The sequence below is a fragment of the Oncorhynchus tshawytscha genome, unplaced genomic scaffold (genome assembly GCF_018296145.1).
Source record: "Oncorhynchus tshawytscha isolate Ot180627B unplaced genomic scaffold, Otsh_v2.0 Un_contig_3169_pilon_pilon, whole genome shotgun sequence".
In the NCBI taxonomy this organism is placed as follows: Eukaryota; Metazoa; Chordata; class Actinopteri; order Salmoniformes; family Salmonidae; genus Oncorhynchus; species Oncorhynchus tshawytscha.
The window spans coordinates 8533-26685 of NW_024609463.1; the positions used below are offsets into that span (position 1 = coordinate 8533).

Consider the following 18153-nt stretch of genomic DNA (forward strand, 5'->3'; position numbering starts at 1 on the left):
GTCTGTTGAGAATTCTCAAGGTGGAGGTTTTATTCGGAAGAGCAGAAAAAGGCTGTCTCATGATGCCAGGTCCCAACTGTGTTCATGGGGGCGTGCCAGTGACTTAAGTGAAACTTTACACAGAAATACAATTCTTTCACATTACATAGCATCCCACAAATAGTTTAATCTTTCCTCATTCATCCTGTACAGCAATTAGATGCAAGCCTCATAACTGAGGCTATTATATAAACAGCGTTATGGTAATGTGGCCGTATTGTCTCCCATGAGTTTCACAAAATTGTACCAAACGGACCAATTCATAGTTGGATTCTTCACCGATCTTTTATACCTTCTCCAGAACATAAATGTTGTTCGGACCTCAAGTTCTGTGAGGTGGAAGAAATTCCTTTGTTCTCTCTATGAAAACTCACTCTGTCTTTATACTGTGGCCATGAGGAGATAATCTCCTCCAGGAATTTACAACTCTCTCTGACCACAGCAGCCTGGGTGTAGGAGACAGGGGGTAGGGGGATGGTGCATAGAAAAGGGCTGGTGCAGAGGGAGGGGTGCTCACTGTACCCAAAGACTGCAACGTCATGACAAACTGTAACTCAGTAAAATCGTTGAAATTGTTGCATGTTGCGTTTATATTTTTGTTCAGTATACATTGAAGCTTGAAAGCGGTGACAGGCAGCCTAGATACAATAAATATATATTAACAAAAGGCAAATTAGACAGTTATACTACCATACTAGTATAAAACACACCTCGGATGGTCTTGAATACATATCAGTCTCAGTTACTTCACATTTTGATGGTCTAGAATACATATCAGTCTCAGTTACTTCACATTCTGATAGTCTTGAATAGATATCAACCTCAGTTACTTTACATTCCGATAGTCTTGAACACATATCAGTCATAGTTACATTCTACAAGAAATGTCTCAATGTCCTTCACCACACACACACACACATCACTCCACTTTGAGTTCACTTTGACTGGTTGATAGCAGCCAAATATCCTTGATGTGATGGGAGTCCAAAATTTAACATGCAGCATCCAATGAATACTCTGGAATAATTTAATCTTCCACTAAAACATATTAAACCTGAAATGACATAAGGGAAACCAATGTAATATTTGACAGAAATGACCTGAATCTGTTTCGACTAACACATCAACCTGAATCTGTGTTTGCAGGACAAGACAGATCTGTCAGAAGACAACACCATGGTTTTGGTACAGACTAATCACAGCAGCAGCTCTTGGAGGTCATACAACAGGGTCATGTTCATTAGGTACCAAACAGAAGAAAGCACACAAACAGGGAGGGCCTACCTGGACTTCCTTTTCTGTTGCTGAACATTTTCCTGTTGCGTACGCTAATGAACACGGCGCAGTCAGGGTCACTCACCTCACTGCCCTGTGGCTGAGGCCTGGAGGAAGGGGACAGTGGATACTGCCTCTTCTCATGGATGGCCTGCAGACTAGTAATTAAGAACTTCTTGTCCTTCCCCTCCTGGTGATGAAAAATAACAGATGAGTAACCATCAACACACAGATCGATCTTAGTAAGAATATTAAATGAAACAGAAGTGTTTTGTCTATACATATACACACACACACACACACACACACACATTTTCTATTTGCTCCTGTAGCAGACTGATTGTTTTCCTTTGGCCGTCTAAAACTTGGGTGTGAATGTAAATGACCATTCTGAAAAAAAGAGAGGAAAAATGAACTGCCAGGTAGGTGAACATAACATACTTAAAACATACACTGTACTGTTAGTGGCTTAATAGCATAATAGTGTCAGCCAAACGGCACACAAAAAGAAATATCCAGAGCAGTCCAAAGAATATCCTTGTTGGATGCTGACTCACAGAAAGACACCTGCCAACAGGAACAGGAAGAGGGGGTTCTCCACCAAGCAGCGGTGTACCCAGTTGAGCCAGGCCAGCTTGTGGTTGGTACTCTTCAGCTCCTGGGCCCACTGTTTGGCTGAGTGGAACATGAAGGGGAGGTTCCTGAAAGGACCACAGCCAGAGGAGGGCTTAATCCTATGGGGGGAGGCGAAGGGAAGAGTGGAAGAAACATTTGGACCACAACATCCTTTTCATACTGCAGTGTCAACCTGAAGTGTACTGTTCTGGCTGAAATATATTTTCTGTTCATGTTGTCCTTCCCAGCATAATTCCAGAGATGCGTACTTTTCAAGGGATGTTACATAGCAACATAGACTCAAAAGTGAAAAGGTGCATGTACTGTATGCATGCATACTTGCGCCTACATTGGTATAGGTTGATATATTTGTGTGTGTGTGTGTGTGTGTCAGTCACCGCTCATGTGTGTGTTGGACAGACTCACGTCAATATGGTGTAGGTCACAGACACGATGGCCCGAGGAAAGAGGGGAAACACAGCAGAGAGATGAAGAGGGTGCTCATCTGACTGGCTCTCCACAGCTTCCTGGATGCCTGGCAGTTCACCAGTAGGCTGCTCTGAGGAGGGAGAAAAGCAACAAGAGAGTTCACCAGTAGGCTGCTCTGAGGAGGGAGAAAAGCAACAAGAGAGTTCACCAGTAGACTGCAAGAGAGTTCTGAGGAGGGAGAAAAGCAACAAGAGAGTTCACCAGTAGACTGCTCTGAGGAGGGAGAAAAGCAACAAGAGAGTTCACCAGTAGACTGCTCTGAGGAGGGAGAAAAGCAACAAGAGAGTTCACCAGTAGACTGCTCTGAGGAGGGAGAAAAGCAACAAGAGAGTTCACCAGTAGACCGCTCTGAGGAGGGAGAAAAGCAACAAGAGAGTTCACCAGTAGACCGCTCTGAGGAGGGAGAAAAGCAACAAGAGAGTTCACCAGTAGACTGCTCTGAGGAGGGAGAAAAGCAACAAGAGAGTTCACCAGTAGACTGCTCTGAGGAGGGAGAAAAGCAACAAGAGAGTTCACCAGTAGACTGCTCTGAGGAGGGAGAAAAGCAACAAGAGAGTTCACCAGTAGACCGCTCTGAGGAGGGAGAAAAGCAACAAGAGAGTTCACCAGTAGACTGCTCTGAGGAGGGAGAAAAGCAACAAGAGAGTTCACCAGTAGACCGCTCTGAGGAGGGAGAAAAGCAACAAGAGAGTTCACCAGTAGACTGCTCTGAGGAGGGAGAAAAGCAACAAGAGAGTTCACCAGTAGACTGCTCTGAGGAGGGAGAAAAGCAACAAGAGAGTTCACCAGTAGACTGCTCTGAGGAGGGCAAACAGCAACAAAAGAAGAAAGACTAATGAGTCTAACACCGCTGGGGTTTCCACTGAGTGCGATAGCTGGCAACAAAATGGCGGATCCTATTCATTTTCAATTGAAGGAAGTGCCTCGGGTCAAAGTGAACAAGGTCAGAGAAGGCAGGCGAACAGAGCATGAGCGGGTGAGAATTAAGTTGGGGACCTTAAGTTTCTGGACGGGACCTTTACTTACCTAATCGTTTGTCAACACTTTTTGGGCCTCTGGTTATGACAAGTGCAGAGTTTGGACATGATAGTTTGACCTCTTTTAAGGAGTGTACCACTGTCACTGAAATAGTCACACTGGTTGAGCTCTGAGCTGGGACCTACCTACCTTTTTCATATGGAACAACAACAACAGCTTGAGGATCTGCACAGCTGGCAGTAAAGGAGTGAAGAGCAAGCCTAGCCTGTGGGAAAAGATGACAGAGAAGGAGACATAAATACCACAGAAACCTCAATGACATTATCATCAAAAGAAAGAGAGACGACCCAGGGCTGACGGCACCTGCAGCATCTAACGAAGCATGACAAAACAATGTCACAGAGATACGAGGTGAGACGACCCAGGGCTGACGGCACCTGCAGCATCTAACGAAGCATGACAAAACAATTATGTCACAGAGATACGAGGTGAGACGACCCAGGGCTGACGGCACCTGCAGCATCTAACGAAGCATGACAAAACAATTATGTCACAGAGATACGAGGTGAGGGCTGACGGCACCTGCAGGAAGCATGACAAAACAATTATGTCACAGAGATACGAGGTGAGACGACCCAGGGCTGACGGCACCTGCAGCATCTAACGAAGCATGACAAAACAATTATGTCACAGAGATACGAGGTGAGACGACCCAGGGCTGACGGCACCTGCAGCATCTAACGAAGCATGACAAAACAATTATGTCACAGAGATACGAGGTGAGACGACTCATGGCTGACGGCACCTGCAGCATCTAACGAAGCATGACAAAACAATTATGTCACAGAGATACGAGGTGAGACGACTCATGGCATGCGAACAGGCATTTTACCAGGTGAGGGTTTGCCCATAGATGAGCTCGAGTACGTTACGGGCGATATCAAACACTGGCTTCCTCCTCCTCCTCAGCACTCCTTGAGAAAACCGCCTATGGGGGGGAAACAGAGTGGAGTATCAGTACATTTTACAGGAATTCTAAACAACATGTTCAGCAGGTCTGCCACGTACAACTTTATTTAAAAAAAGGTATACTTATTCACAAATACACTTTGGAAGTTACAACTTGAACATACTATACAGAATGACTGCTAATATGACAAGAACAGAAATACAATCACATATAAATATTACAAAAAACTGTATTGGTTACTGTTTAGCTGTCTGGCTAATGAAGGTAATGGACTCTTGAACCATCCTTCAAAAGACTGTAGAACACAGTCAACATTAAAATAGTAGTGTCAGTACATCTCACAGTGAAACAAACAAATGCTCAAGCAGTTCTGGCACTCACAACTTCACTACCGACTTCCTCACAAATTACCCAGAGAGCATGTCAAGCACAGTGAAAATAGAAAACCAGTTACATTGCACATGAATTATCTACACAAACATCTTCAAAATATGCTCAGCTGGTTAGTCACTCAAATATTTCCAGATAGAATCTCCAAAGAGCAAGTAGAGCGAATATGAAAATAGTAGAATACACAGTACCAGTCAAAAGTTTAGACACACTCATTCTAAACTTACTCATTCAAGGTTCTTTATTTTTACAAATTTTCTACATTGCATAATAATAGTGAAGCCATAACTATGAAATAACACATATGGAATCATACAGTAATCAAAAAAGTGTTTCAGATTCTTCAAAGCAGCCACTCTTTTTCTTGACAGCTTTGCACACTCTTGGTATTCTCTCAACCAGCTTCACCTGGAATGCTTTTCCAACAATCCTGAAGGTGTTCCCACATATGCTGAGCACTTGTTGGCTGCTTTTCCTTCACTCCACGGTCCAACTCATCCCAAACCATCTCAATTGGGTTGAGGTTGGGTGATTGTGGAGTCCAGATCATCTGATGCAGCACTCCATCACTCTCCTCCTTGGCCAAATAGCCCTTACACAGCCTAGTGGTGTGTTGGGTCATTGTCCCACTAAGCGTAAACCAGATGGGATAGTATATCGCTGCAGAATGCTGTGGTAGCAATGCTGTTTAAGTTTATTTGGGCTGCAATTTCTGAGGCTGGTAACTCTAATGAACTTATTCTCTGCAGCAGAGGTAACTCTGGGTCTTCCATTCCTGTGGCGGTCCTCATGAGAGCCAGTTTCATCATAGCGCTTGATTGTTTTTGCGACTGCACTTGAAGAAACTTTCAAAGTTCTTGAAATGTTCCGGATTGACTGACCTTAATGTCTTAAAAGTAATGATGGACTGTCGTTTCTCTTTGCTTATTTGAGCTGTTTTTGCAATAATATGGACTTGGTATTTTACCAAATAGGGCTGTCTTCTGTATACGTCCCCCTACCTTGTCACAACACAACTGATTGGCTCAAACACACTAAGAAAATAAATTACAGAAATTAACTTTTTAATTGAAATGCATTCCAGATGACGACATATAGAATGCCAAGAGTGTGCAAAGCTGTCATCAAGGCAAAGGGTGGCTACTTTGAAGAATCTAAAATATATTTAGATTTGTTTAACATTTTTGGGTTACTACATGATTCCATATGTGTTATTGCATTGTTTTGATGTCTTCACTCTCATTCTACAATGTTTTCTAATAGTCAAAATAAAGAAAAACGTGTCCAAAGTAGTAGGCGTATCCAAACTTTTGACTGGTATTGTAGGTTAACACATACAAATCTCCACAACATGGGGTTACAGAGGGGAGTGTCAGTACACCTTACAGGAATTATTACCATAAAACACTTCTTACTTCCATAAAAATTCTCCGAAGACTGTGTAGAGAACCGTGAATATGAAATCCACGAGCAGGAAACGATACAGCTCCTGACCAACAAAGCTCTCCCAGCACTGTAGAGACAGACCAAGATACCAAAGTCAAAATATACATTACAACAACTGTGGTGGGAACTCATTAACAGACTAATTGACATCTGAAAAGAGTCTATACTATCCCAAATATGGGAACTCATTTTGTGGAGAGCAAAATTGCTCCACTTGCAAGGCCTGGGGGGTCCAAAATAAGGGAGGGTTTTCCAACAAAAATAAAAAAGTGCTTTGGGGAGGGTTATGCATTTTTTTTTTTTTATTGGGCACAGAGGAGGGTAGTGTGTTTTTTTAAACATATATTTTTGTATTAGGCACAGGGCGGGGTAGTGTGTTTTTAAATATATTTTTGTATTGGGCACAGGGCATGGCACGGAGCCCCCAGCGACGGCCTCCATGGCACGGAGCCCCCAGCGACGGCCTCCAGTCCGGGGCCCGCAACGAGGTTGCCCAGTCCGGGGGCCCGCAGAGAGGGTCCCCAGTCCGGGGCCCGCAGAGAGGGTCCCCAGTCCGGGGCCCGCAGAGAGGGTCCCCAGTCCGGGGCCCGCAGAGAGGGTCCTCACACCAGAGGCGCCACCAAAGCGGGGTGAGCCAGAGGTGGAGCGGGGTCTACGTCCCGCACCAGAGCCGCCACCGCAAATAGATGCCCACCCAGACCCTCCCCTATAGGTTCAGGTTTTGCAGCCGGAGTCCGCACCTTTGGAGGGGAGGTAAGGTCACGCCCTGACCTTAGAGAGCCTTTTTATGTCTCTTTTTGGTTTGGTCAGGGTGTGATTTGGGTGGGCATTCTATGTCCTTTATTTCTATGATTTGTGTTTCTATGTGTTGGCCGGGTATGGTTCTCAATCAGGGACAGCTGTCTAACGTTGTGTCTGATTGAGTATCATACTTAGGTAGCCTTTTTCCCTCCTTTTAGTGTGGGTAGTTGACTTTGTTAGTGGCACTATAGCCCTCTTAAGCTTCACGATCGTTTTGTATTGTTTATTTTGTTGGCGACATTAGAAATAAAGTAATGTACACTCACCACGCTGCACTTTGGTCCACTTATTCCTTCCAGGAAGACGGCCGTGACAATAGGCGTACGGAGGCCCATTATCAGCAGCTATCACTCCTGTGTTCCAATGGCATGCCGCGTTAGCTAATCCAAGTTTATCATTTTAAAAGGCTAATTGATCATTAGAAACCCTTTTGCAATTATGTTAGCACAGCTGAAAACTGTTGTCCTGATTAAAGAAGCAATAAAACGGGCCTTCTTTAGACTAGTTGAGTATTTGGAACATCAGCATTTGTGGGTTCGATTACAGGCTCAAAATGGCCAGAAACAAAGAACTTTCTTCTGAAACTAATCAGTCTATTCTTGTTCTGAGAAATGACGGCTATTCCATGTGAGATATTGCCAAGAAACTGGAGATCTCGTACAACGCTGTGTACTACTCCCTTCACAGAACAGTGCAAACTGGCACTAACCAGAATAGAAAGAGTGGGAGGCCCCGGTGCACAACTGAGCAAGAGGACAAGTACATTAGAGTGCCTAGTTTGAGAAACAGATACCTCACAAGTCCTCAACTGGCAGTTTCATTAAATAGTACCAGCAAAACACCCGTCTCAACATCAACAGTGAAGAGACAACTCCGGGATGCTGGCATTCTAGGCAGTGTTGCAAAGAAAAAGCCATCTCAGACTGGCCAATAAAAAGAAAATATTAAGATGGGCAAAAGAACAGACACTGGACAGAGGAACTCTGCCTAGAAGGCCAGCATCCCAGAGTCGCCTCTTCACTGTTGACGTTGAGACTGGTGTTTTGCGGGTACTATTCAATGAAGCTGCCAGTTGAGGACTTGTTACAAATAAAAAAAAATATCTATCAATCCAAACAGTGCAGTGGCCATTTGACAAATGGAAAGAGACAGCTGTTACAAAACACCAAAATGACAGTTTAATAACAGTCAGAGATTGTCAACACAAGCCTTCAATACTGGTTAGGCCTACAAGGTAGGGAGGGATGTATTTCCAGTTGTCAGTCTATTTGTTGTGGTGCTGAAAACGCAAATCATGATATTGAGGTGCATGGAATTGGTATGTTTTGTTTATTGGTTGTGTGGTGCATTGGGACAGAAACCTGTTGGTGGAAAATGTGTCACATATTTGACATAGTTATACATATGGCATTAAAATGTATATCTGATTTCCCCCCAGCTGATCATTGTCTGCATCTGGCTCTGATTGTAGAGTAATGAAACAGGCAGGGAGAGTGAGCTCCTCTGTAGTGGTCGGCCAACCCTCAACCTGCACAGCATCAATCGTGCCACAAAAGCATGCTGAAGTGGCAAAGTTGATATCCATGTTTATAAACACAGTGTTGCTACAGTTGTTATTTGTAGTCATAAACATTATTTTGAGTTAATTCTATGAGGGGGAGGGTGTGCAATTTATTTTACAGTGAAAAGGGGGGTCATGTGTAAATAGTTAAGCTGAGGAGGGAGGTACATGTTTTGTATGACACCTTGAGTTGGACCAGCCTCCCCAGTAAATATAGAACTGTCCCCTACTACTACTACTACTTTGGGCCATAAATTCTTAGCTACTAATGTTTCAATGAAAGGGGACCTTAATTTGAAGGTGACATCTTGTTTTATGACAGACAGCATGGTGACAAGTATCAGGTGTCTTACCTGCAGACCATGTTGCTCTGGTTCAGCTGCAATTTTCCCCAGCCAATGGTAGCACAGTACACCAAGAATGCTCACCTTCAGCAGTAGGTTCCTGTATAAAAACAGGATGTACAGTATCAAGTGTCTCAGAGTAAGAGTGCTGATTTAAGGTCAGTTTAGCCCAGCCATACTGAAATGGAGGACCGTGGTCCGGACCCAGAACGGGGTCAATACACACAGCAGGTCGTGAACTTTTTTGGGGGGGAACTTAGTCAGGCTTTCAACTTGCTGCTGTTGAGTTATAATAGAATGCACAAGGTGCAATTTGGAAATGTCTAAGTGCATGGACAGTTTTCTTCTTATGTCATTCACTGACTGACCTACAGCTATTTACAACTGACAAATGTTCAGTTGTTAAACTACTAGCCCATGTAAGCTAGACACAGTGCATTCAGAAAGTATTCAGACCCCTTGACTTTTTACACATTTTGTTACGGCTTTATTCTAAAAATGGATTAAATAAATAAATCTCGTCAATTTACACACAATACCCCATAATGACAAAGTGAAAACAAGTTTTTACATAAATAATTTGAATTCGAAATTGAGCTCAGGTGCTTCCTGTTTCCATTGATCATCCTTGAGATGTTTCTAAAACTTGATTGGAGTCCACCTGTGTTAAAGAGTCTCTATAAGGTCCCACAGTTGGCAGTGCATGTCAGAGCAAAAACCAAGCCATGAGGTTATAAGAATTATCTGTAGAGCCGTGAGACAGGATTGTGTTGATGAACAGATCTGGGGAAGGGTACCAAAAAATGTCTGCAGCATTGAAGGTCCGCAAGAACACAGTGGCTTCCCTCATTCTTAAAAGGAAGAAGTTTGGAGTTCTTCTGTGGAGATGGGAAAACCTTCCAGAAGGACAACCATCGCTCCAGCACTCCACCAATCCGGCCTTTATGGTAGAGAGGCCAGACGGAGGCCATTCCTCTGTAAAAAGGCACATGACAGTCCGCTTGGAGTTGCCAAAAGGCTCTCAGACCATGAGAAACAACATTCTCTGGTCTGATGAAACCAAGAGTGAACTCTTTGGCCTGAATGAGAAGTTTCACGTCGGGAGGAAACCAGGCACCATCCCCACGGTGAAGTATGGTGGTGGCAGCATCATGCTATGGGGATGTTTTTCAGCGGCAGGAACTAGTCAGGATCAAGGGAAAGATGAACGGTGCAAAGAACAGAGAGATCCTTGATGAAAACCTCTTCCAGACCGCTCAGGACTTCAGACTGGGGTGAAGGTTCACTTTCCAACAGGACAACAAACCTAAGCACACAGCCAAGACAATGCAGGAGTGGATTCAGGACATCTTGAACCTGATCGAACATCTCTGGAGAGACCTGAAAATAACTGTGCAGAAACGCTCCCCATCCAACCTGACAGAGCTTGAGAGGATCTGCAGAGAAGAATGGTATAAACGCCACAAATACAGGTGTGCCAAGCTTGTAATGTCATACCCAAGAAGACTCGAGGCTGTAATTACTGCCAAAGCTGCTTCAACAAAGTACTGAGTAAAGGGTCTGAATACTTCTGGAAATCTGATATTTATGTTTACATTTTTTATACATTTCAAACAAATTCTAGAAACTTGTTTTTGCTTTGTCATTATGGGGTATTGTGATGTCATTATGGGGTATTGTGTGTAGATTGAGGAGGGAAAAACAATTGAATCAATTTTAGAATAAGGCTGTAACATAACAAATGTGTAAAAAGTCAAGGGGTCTGAATACTTTCCGAATGCACTGTAGGTAAGTTAGGCTAACCAGCTACATGTCAGCTAGATAACTGGTTAGCCTAATTTACCTATCTAAATCTTGCAGTTATCGTGGCTGGATTACGTGCCCAGGGCCCCCCATTGATTTTGTTGAGTCACTCAGGTATCATATGAACACACATTAGACATGTAGAATTGCAGGAAATTGGCTTTACAAACAGCAACATTTTCTCTCTGCCAACAAGAGAGGTGTGAACAGTTTGGGGTCGCACTGTGAGGGGGTTTGTTACTACGGCAACAACTGACAATATCCATCCACTGGTTTAGCCTTTCAGATCACAAATAATAAGATTATATTTACAGGGAGGAGCTGAACCTAGATCAACACTTCTACTTTGAGAAGCTTGATACATGGCTCCAGATATTGTTAGAGGAAGGAACATTTGGTGAGTTTGTTAGGGCACGCGTTTTATAAACGTTTTGCAACGTACAGCAAATATGAGCATTTCTTATTGGACAAGACCAAGTAGTCCCTCTGTTTCAGTTCATATCCTTCCGTTTGATGCCTAATGAACATGACCCTGCTGTACTACTGTGGCCATTGGATGGAGAGCTTTATTACACACACACACCCTCCTATTGGGCCTCTGTTAAACACTTTGATAGGAGCATCTAAAAATGTTTACTCTGAAGTTATGGTATCTGTAGTATAGTATACTTTTGTGAAGGGCTCCATCCCTTTGTTGGTCCATTGACAACACCCTCCCATTTGTACTTCTTGTTTACACATGGAGGGAGCATACTAGCTCACTAACTGTTGTCCAAACAAGTTGTTAGACCTCTTTGCCTAAGCTGTTGATGGTTTCTTTGTTGCTATCCCTAGTTTTGCCAATACCCAACATGTATTTGATCAATTTCACCTACTGTGGTTGAAAAAAAAAAAACTTTCACAGTTTTCCAATAGATTTTTACGTCTTCCACTTCTGTATTTCATCACTATTGACCATAGTAACCCACACCTTGAGTATCACCCTGTATGGTCCACCACGGTCTCTTATTAGCACCATAAGCTGAAGCGGGTCCTCCCTAATTGTCTTCCCCATGCCCTATATGAAAATTGTTCAGTCCCTTTGTGATTATTTTAAAGGCCGAAATGTCAATATTTTAAACTTGCCTAATAAAACTAAGAATTTTGAGTGGTGAGCCAATGGTGTTTACTCATTTTTAGGTTGCACCTTGACTCACGTTGGTTGAGCACCCTCTACTCCTTTCCAAATTCTCTTTTATTTTATATGGTGAAAAGTAAACAAGACTCAATGGTAGTGTCTGAGTGAAACATCTTGTGATTGTGTTATGGGCTCATGTACAGAGGGCGGCAGGGTAGCATAGTGGTTAGAGCGTTGGACTAGTAACCAGAAGGTTGCAAGTTCAAATCCCAGAGCTGACAAGGTACAAATCTGTCGTTCTGCCCCTGAACAGGTAGTTAACCCACTGTTCTAGGCCGGTAATTGAAAATAAGAATTATTTTAAATAAATAGTTAAATAAAGGTAAAAAACAAACAAACAGGCGAGTTAACTTGACCACCGAAATAACCCCCACTTAACTCAAGACGAAACTTCACAAGACATTCAGAATACCTCCCATTGGTTTCCGCTGTGCACCATGTGCAGGCACACTTGTTGGATTGTCTTTCTGTCCACGTAGGAGCCAACAAAATGTTCCCTGTGCTACTTGATTACTGGGGAAAGATGCATGCTTTGAATTAAAAAGGGAAATTACACTCGTCAGTAGTTTTTCTGTAGTCTAATGTCAAGATTTGTCCACATTCCACACTACCGGTTGTATAGAGCTATCAGTATGCTTCAACCCCAAAATTGTTTTAAAATGTAACCTTTATTTAACTAGGTAAGTCAGTTAAGAACAAATTCTTATTTTCAATGACGGCCTACACCGGCCAAACCCGGACGATGCTGGGCCAATTGTGCGCCGCCCTATGGGACTCCCAATCATACCCGGTTGTGATACAGCCTGGAATCGAACCAGGGTGTCTGTAGTGACGCCTCAAGCACTGAGATGCCGTGCCTTAGACCGCTCTGCCACTGGGAGCCCGTTAATGTCACAATCCAAAATGAAATATAGGCTAAGCAACATGTAATTTACATATTTCCATTCATATTGGATTGTGACATTAGCTTTGGTAAGATAATTCACCAACTTAATTTGTTGGACAACCAGGGTTGTCATTTTCACCAAAATTAGCTGTTTTTCCAGGAATCCCAGTTGGAAGATTCCCAGAATCAGGAGGGAATAAGCAGGAAATCCAGAATCCTTCAACCAGGATTTCTGGGAAAAATGTTGGAACTCTGGAACTTACCACAATGCTAATGTACTAATATGTGTCAAACACTGAACATCTCTGAACGCAGTTCTGGTCGTATTTACCTGAATATGGAAACATAGAGACGTACAATGGGCGAGTTGAAATTCTCCATCCAAGACACGAGGTTGAAGAGACCAGGGAGGAGGAGGTTCCCACAGGACACAACCCCAGGCAAAGCCAGCAGACGAGCCTCATGCACCACACTGACCTCCCCCTCTGCATCCTCATGTCTCCTCTGGTCACAGTGAAGGAAAAACATTAAACAAAGGACTGTGTTGTCAAGAAGAGAGAGTGTAACAAAATAGCAGGAGTGTTGCAAAGGCCTACAGTAGAGACCAGGGGTGTTGCAAAGCCTACAGTAGTGTTGCATAGGCCTACAGTAGAGACCAGGGGTGTTGCAAGGCCTACAGTAGTGTTGCATAGGCCTACAGTAGAGACCAGGAGTATTGCATAGGCCTACAGTAGAGACCAGGAGTGTTGCAAAGGCCTACAGTAGTGTTGCATAGGCCTACAGTAGTGTTGCATAGGCCTACAGTAGAGACCAGGGGTGTTGCAAAGCCTACAGTAGAGACCAGGGGTGTTGCATAGGCCTACAGTAGAGACCAGGGGTGTTGCATAGGCCTACAGTAGTGTTGCATAGGCCTACAGTAGAGACCAGGAGTATTGCATAGGCCTACAGTAGAGACCAGGAGTGTTGCATAGGCCTACAGTAGAGACCAGGAGTGTTGCATAGGCCTACAGTAGAGACCAGGAGTGTTGCATAGGCCTATAGTAGTGTTGCATAGGCCTACAGTAGAGACCAGGAGTATTGCATAGGCCTACAGTAGAGACCAGGAGTATTGCATAGGCCTACAGTAGAGACCAGGGGTATTGCATAGGCCTACAGTAGAGACCAGGGGTGCTGGAGGCGTTATCCGTTGGGACAATGTTCAGTTCTTTGTTGCTATGAATATTAGTTGGGTGGGCAGTGGATGCAGATCAGTCTTCTCAAAGGCCACTCCCAGTCCTATGGTCATTGTCAAATGTACAACCATAGGAGTTGGCTATACAGAACAAACAGATCTGTGACCTGGCTATAGAAACACTGCAGTGCAGACAGACATTAAGGTAAGAACAAGCAAGGCTCTACATCGCTGACTATAGTCTGGTCCTCCCAGATCTGTTTGTGTTATTTGGCATGACAAAGTCCATAGGAGTGGGCTATACACCACAGATCTGGGACCAGGCTTCTGACCTACTCCAACATTGAGAATGTTGCATTCCCTTCGAGTAGGCCCCGAGACATCTCCCCATCTTGTTTTGCAGGCAACAACATGTCTTAAGCTGCTTTCTGATGTCACAATGTGATTTCCTCTGTTGACTCACCAAAGTAGAATTCTGCAACAAACAAAAAACGTTCCTGTCTGATTCTCAGAGAAACTCTGAAAAAACCTTATCCCCAAAAACTGTGGCAATAGTCCTCTTCCAATATCCACCCACTAACTTACTTAGAAGGAAGTTATGTATTGCCAATATCCACCCACTAATTTTCTACTTAAAAAGGAAGTTATGTACAGTGTATTCTATGTGGTATGCTAGAAAATGGGAAGGTAGCTAATGGGCTGGTGTGCCAGCAGCAGTGGGTTAGTGACAGAGTAAGCTCTCTCTCCTTCCTTGGTAAAGGCTCATCTATCTACCTTTGAGAGAGCAGCCACAAGAAACTCTGGCAGTAATACCCCTATTGTGCAAACCTGAACCGTACTGGTCCGTATAGCCCATTTTCTTTCCACATTGTCCTCTCCAGCACAGTTCCAGCAGCTATAGAGGATGCCTAACCAGGCCAGTGCAGTACAGCTCATGCTTGGCTCAGCAGTATGAAAAAGGTGCAACAGTTTAGCTGGGGTTGGATTTGCATAGCGTTCTATGGTGTGATACACCACCCACACACACACTAACCAGGTGCATGTACTTGGCAAAGCAGTGGATGCCGAGTGCACAGAAGAAGGTGCTCCCCAGAGAAATGCTCCATGCTAGCAGGTGCACCGCCATCCCAGACAGCCTGCCCTTCTCCTCCTCTCCGCCTTTCACCTCTGACAACAGCTCCTGGAAAGAACGAAGAGACAGTTTATTTATTTATTCAACAAGGACAGTACACAATAACCAAAAATACAGCTCATTTTCATCAGTAGCCAAACAGTGTTTGTGAATGTAGAGTCAGTGAAACTAGAACACTGAAAAATAACTTCCCCAGTCAGTATTTTAATCTGCATCATAATGTAGTTCCTTGTAGCTAACTTAGTCTTATTTGTACATCTTAAAATGGTTGCATATTCTTGTTCATTTTCTGTTGACACTGGGCAAGAATGTAGCTTTCTATAGGCATGCTACACCACAAACACCTAGACCCACATCCTGTGTGTGTTTCAATACCAGCCAGAACAGTTGTCCTTCAGATACTGTAGATATGCAGATCTATCCGAAGCAAATTGACGGACTGGGAGTGGCCTTCAGCCTCTGACTGGCTGGCTGACAGTGGCCTTCAGCCTCTGGCTGGCTGACAGTGGCCTTCAGCCTCTGACTGGCTGGCTGACTGGGAGTGGCCTTCAGCCTCTGACTGGGAGTGGCCTTCAGCCTCTGACTGGGAGTGGCCTTCAGCCTCTGACTGGGAGTGGCCTTCAGCCTCTGACTGGGAGTGGCCTTCAGCCTCTGACTGGGAGTGGCCTTCAGCCTCTGACTGGGAGTGGCCTTCAGCCTCTGACGGACGGACGGACTGACGGGCCTTCAGCCTCTGACTGACGGACGGACGGACTGACGGGCCTTCAGCCTCTGACTGACGGACGGACTGACGGGCCTTCAGCCTCTGACGGAGGGGCCTTCAGCCTCTGACGGAGGGGCCTTCAGCCTCTGACGGAGGGGCCTTCAGCCTCTGACGGAGGGGCCTTCAGCCTCTGACGGAGGGGCCTTCAGCCTCTGACGGAGGGGCCTTCAGCCTCTGACGGAGGGGCCTTCAGCCTCTGACGGACGGGCCTTCAGCCTCTGACGGACGGGCCTTCAGCCTCTGACGGACGGGCCTTCAGCCTCTGACTGGGAGTGGCCTTCAGCCTCTGACTGGGAGTGGCCTTCAGCCTCTGACTGGGAGTGGCCTTCAGCCTCTGACTGGGAGTGGCCTTCAGCCTCTGACTGGGAGTGGCCTTCAGCCTCTGACTGGGAGTGGCCTTCAGCCTCTGACGGACGGACGGACTGACGGGCCTTCAGCCTCTGACTGACGGACGGACGGACTGACAGGCCTTCAGCCTCTGACTGACGGACGGACGGACTGACGGGCCTTCAGCCTCTGACGGAGGGGCCTTCAGCCTCTGACGGAGGGGCCTTCAGCCTCTGACGGAGGGGCCTTCAGCCTCTGACGGAGGGGCCTTCAGCCTCTGACGGAGGGGCCTTCAGCCTCTGACGGACGGGCCTTCAGCCTCTGACGGACGGGCCTTCAGCCTCTGACGGACGGGCCTTCAGCCTCTGACGGACGGGCCTTCAGCCTCTGACGGAGGGGCCTTCAGCCTCTGACGGAGGGGCCTTCAGCCTCTGACGGAGGGGCCTTCAGCCTCTGACGGAGGGGCCTTCAGCCTCTGACGGAGGGGCCTTCAGCCTCTGACGGAGGGGCCTTCAGCCTCTGACGGAGGGGCCTTCAGCCTCTGACGGAGGGGCCTTCAGCCTCTGACGGAGGGGCCTTCAGCCTCTGACGGAGTGGCCTTCAGCCTCTGACGGACGGACTGGGAGTGGCCTTCAGCCTCTGACGGACGGACTGGGAGTGGCCTTCAGCCTCTGACGGACGGACTGGGAGTGGCCTTCAGCCTCTGACGGACGGACTGGGAGTGGCCTTCAGCCTCTGACGGACGGACTGGGAGTGGCCTTCAGCCTCTGACGGACGGACTGGGAGTGGCCTTCAGCCTCTGACGGACGGACTGGGAGTGGCCTTCAGCCTCTGACGGACGGGCCTTCAGCCTCTGACGGACGGGCCTTCAGCCTCTGACGGACGGACTGGGAGTGGCCTTCAGCCTCTGACGGAGTGGCCTTCAGCCTCTGACTGACGGACGGGCCTTCAGCCTCTGGCGGACGGGCCTTCAGCCTCTGGCGGACGGGCCTTCAGCCTCTGGCGGACGGGCCTTCAGCCTCTGGCGGACGGGCCTTCAGCCTCTTGACGGACGGACGGGAGTGGCCTTCAGCCTCTTGACGGACGGACCGGGAGTGGCCTTCAGCCTCTTGACGGACGGACCGGGAGTGGCCTTCAGCCTCTTGACGGACGGACCGGGAGTGGCCTTCAGCCTCTTGACGGACGGACCGGGAGTGGCCTTCAGCCTCTTGACGGACGGGCCTTCAGCCTCTGACGGACGGGCCTTCAGCCTCTGACGGACGGGCCGGACGGGCCTTCAGCCTCAGACGGATTGACGGACGGGCCTTCAGCCTCTGACGGACGGGCCTTCAGCCTCTGACGGACGGGCCTTCAGCCTCTGACGGACGGGCCTTCAGCCTCTGACGGACGGGCCTTCAGCCTCTGACGGACGGGCCTTCAGCCTCTGACGGACGGGCCTTCAGCCTCTGACGGACGGGCGGACGGGCCTTCAGCCTCTGACGGACGGACGGGCCTTCAGCCTCTGACGGACGGACGGGCCTTCAGCCTCTGACGGACGGCTGGGAGTGGTCTTCAGCCTCTGACGGACGGACTGGCCTTCAGCCTCTGACGGACGGACTGGGAGGGCCTTCAGCCTCTGACGGACGGACGGGAGGGCCTTCAGCCTCTGACGGACGGACGGGCCTTCAGCCTCTGACGGACGGACTGGGAGGGCCTTCAGCCTCTGACGGACGGACGGGCCTTCAGCCTCTGACGGACGGACTGGGAGGGCCTTCAGCCTCTGACGGACGGGCCTTCAGCCTCTGACGGACGGACTGGTAGTGGCCTTCAGCCTCTGACGGACGGACTGGAGTGGCCTTCAGCCTCTGACGGACGGGCCTTCAGCCTCTGACGGACGGACTGGTAGTGGCCTTCAGCCTCTGACGGACGGGGCCTTCAGCCTCTGACGGACGGACGGGAGGGCCTTCAGCCTCTGACGGACGGACTGGGAGGGCCTTCAGCCTCTGA

General features: G+C 47.0%; 1 pseudogene; it reads right to left on the reverse strand.

The window, feature by feature from the left end:
* Positions 1-508: 508 nt before the first annotated feature.
* LOC121844923 overlaps positions 509-18153 on the reverse strand; it is a 35429-nt pseudogene continuing 17784 nt past the window's right edge.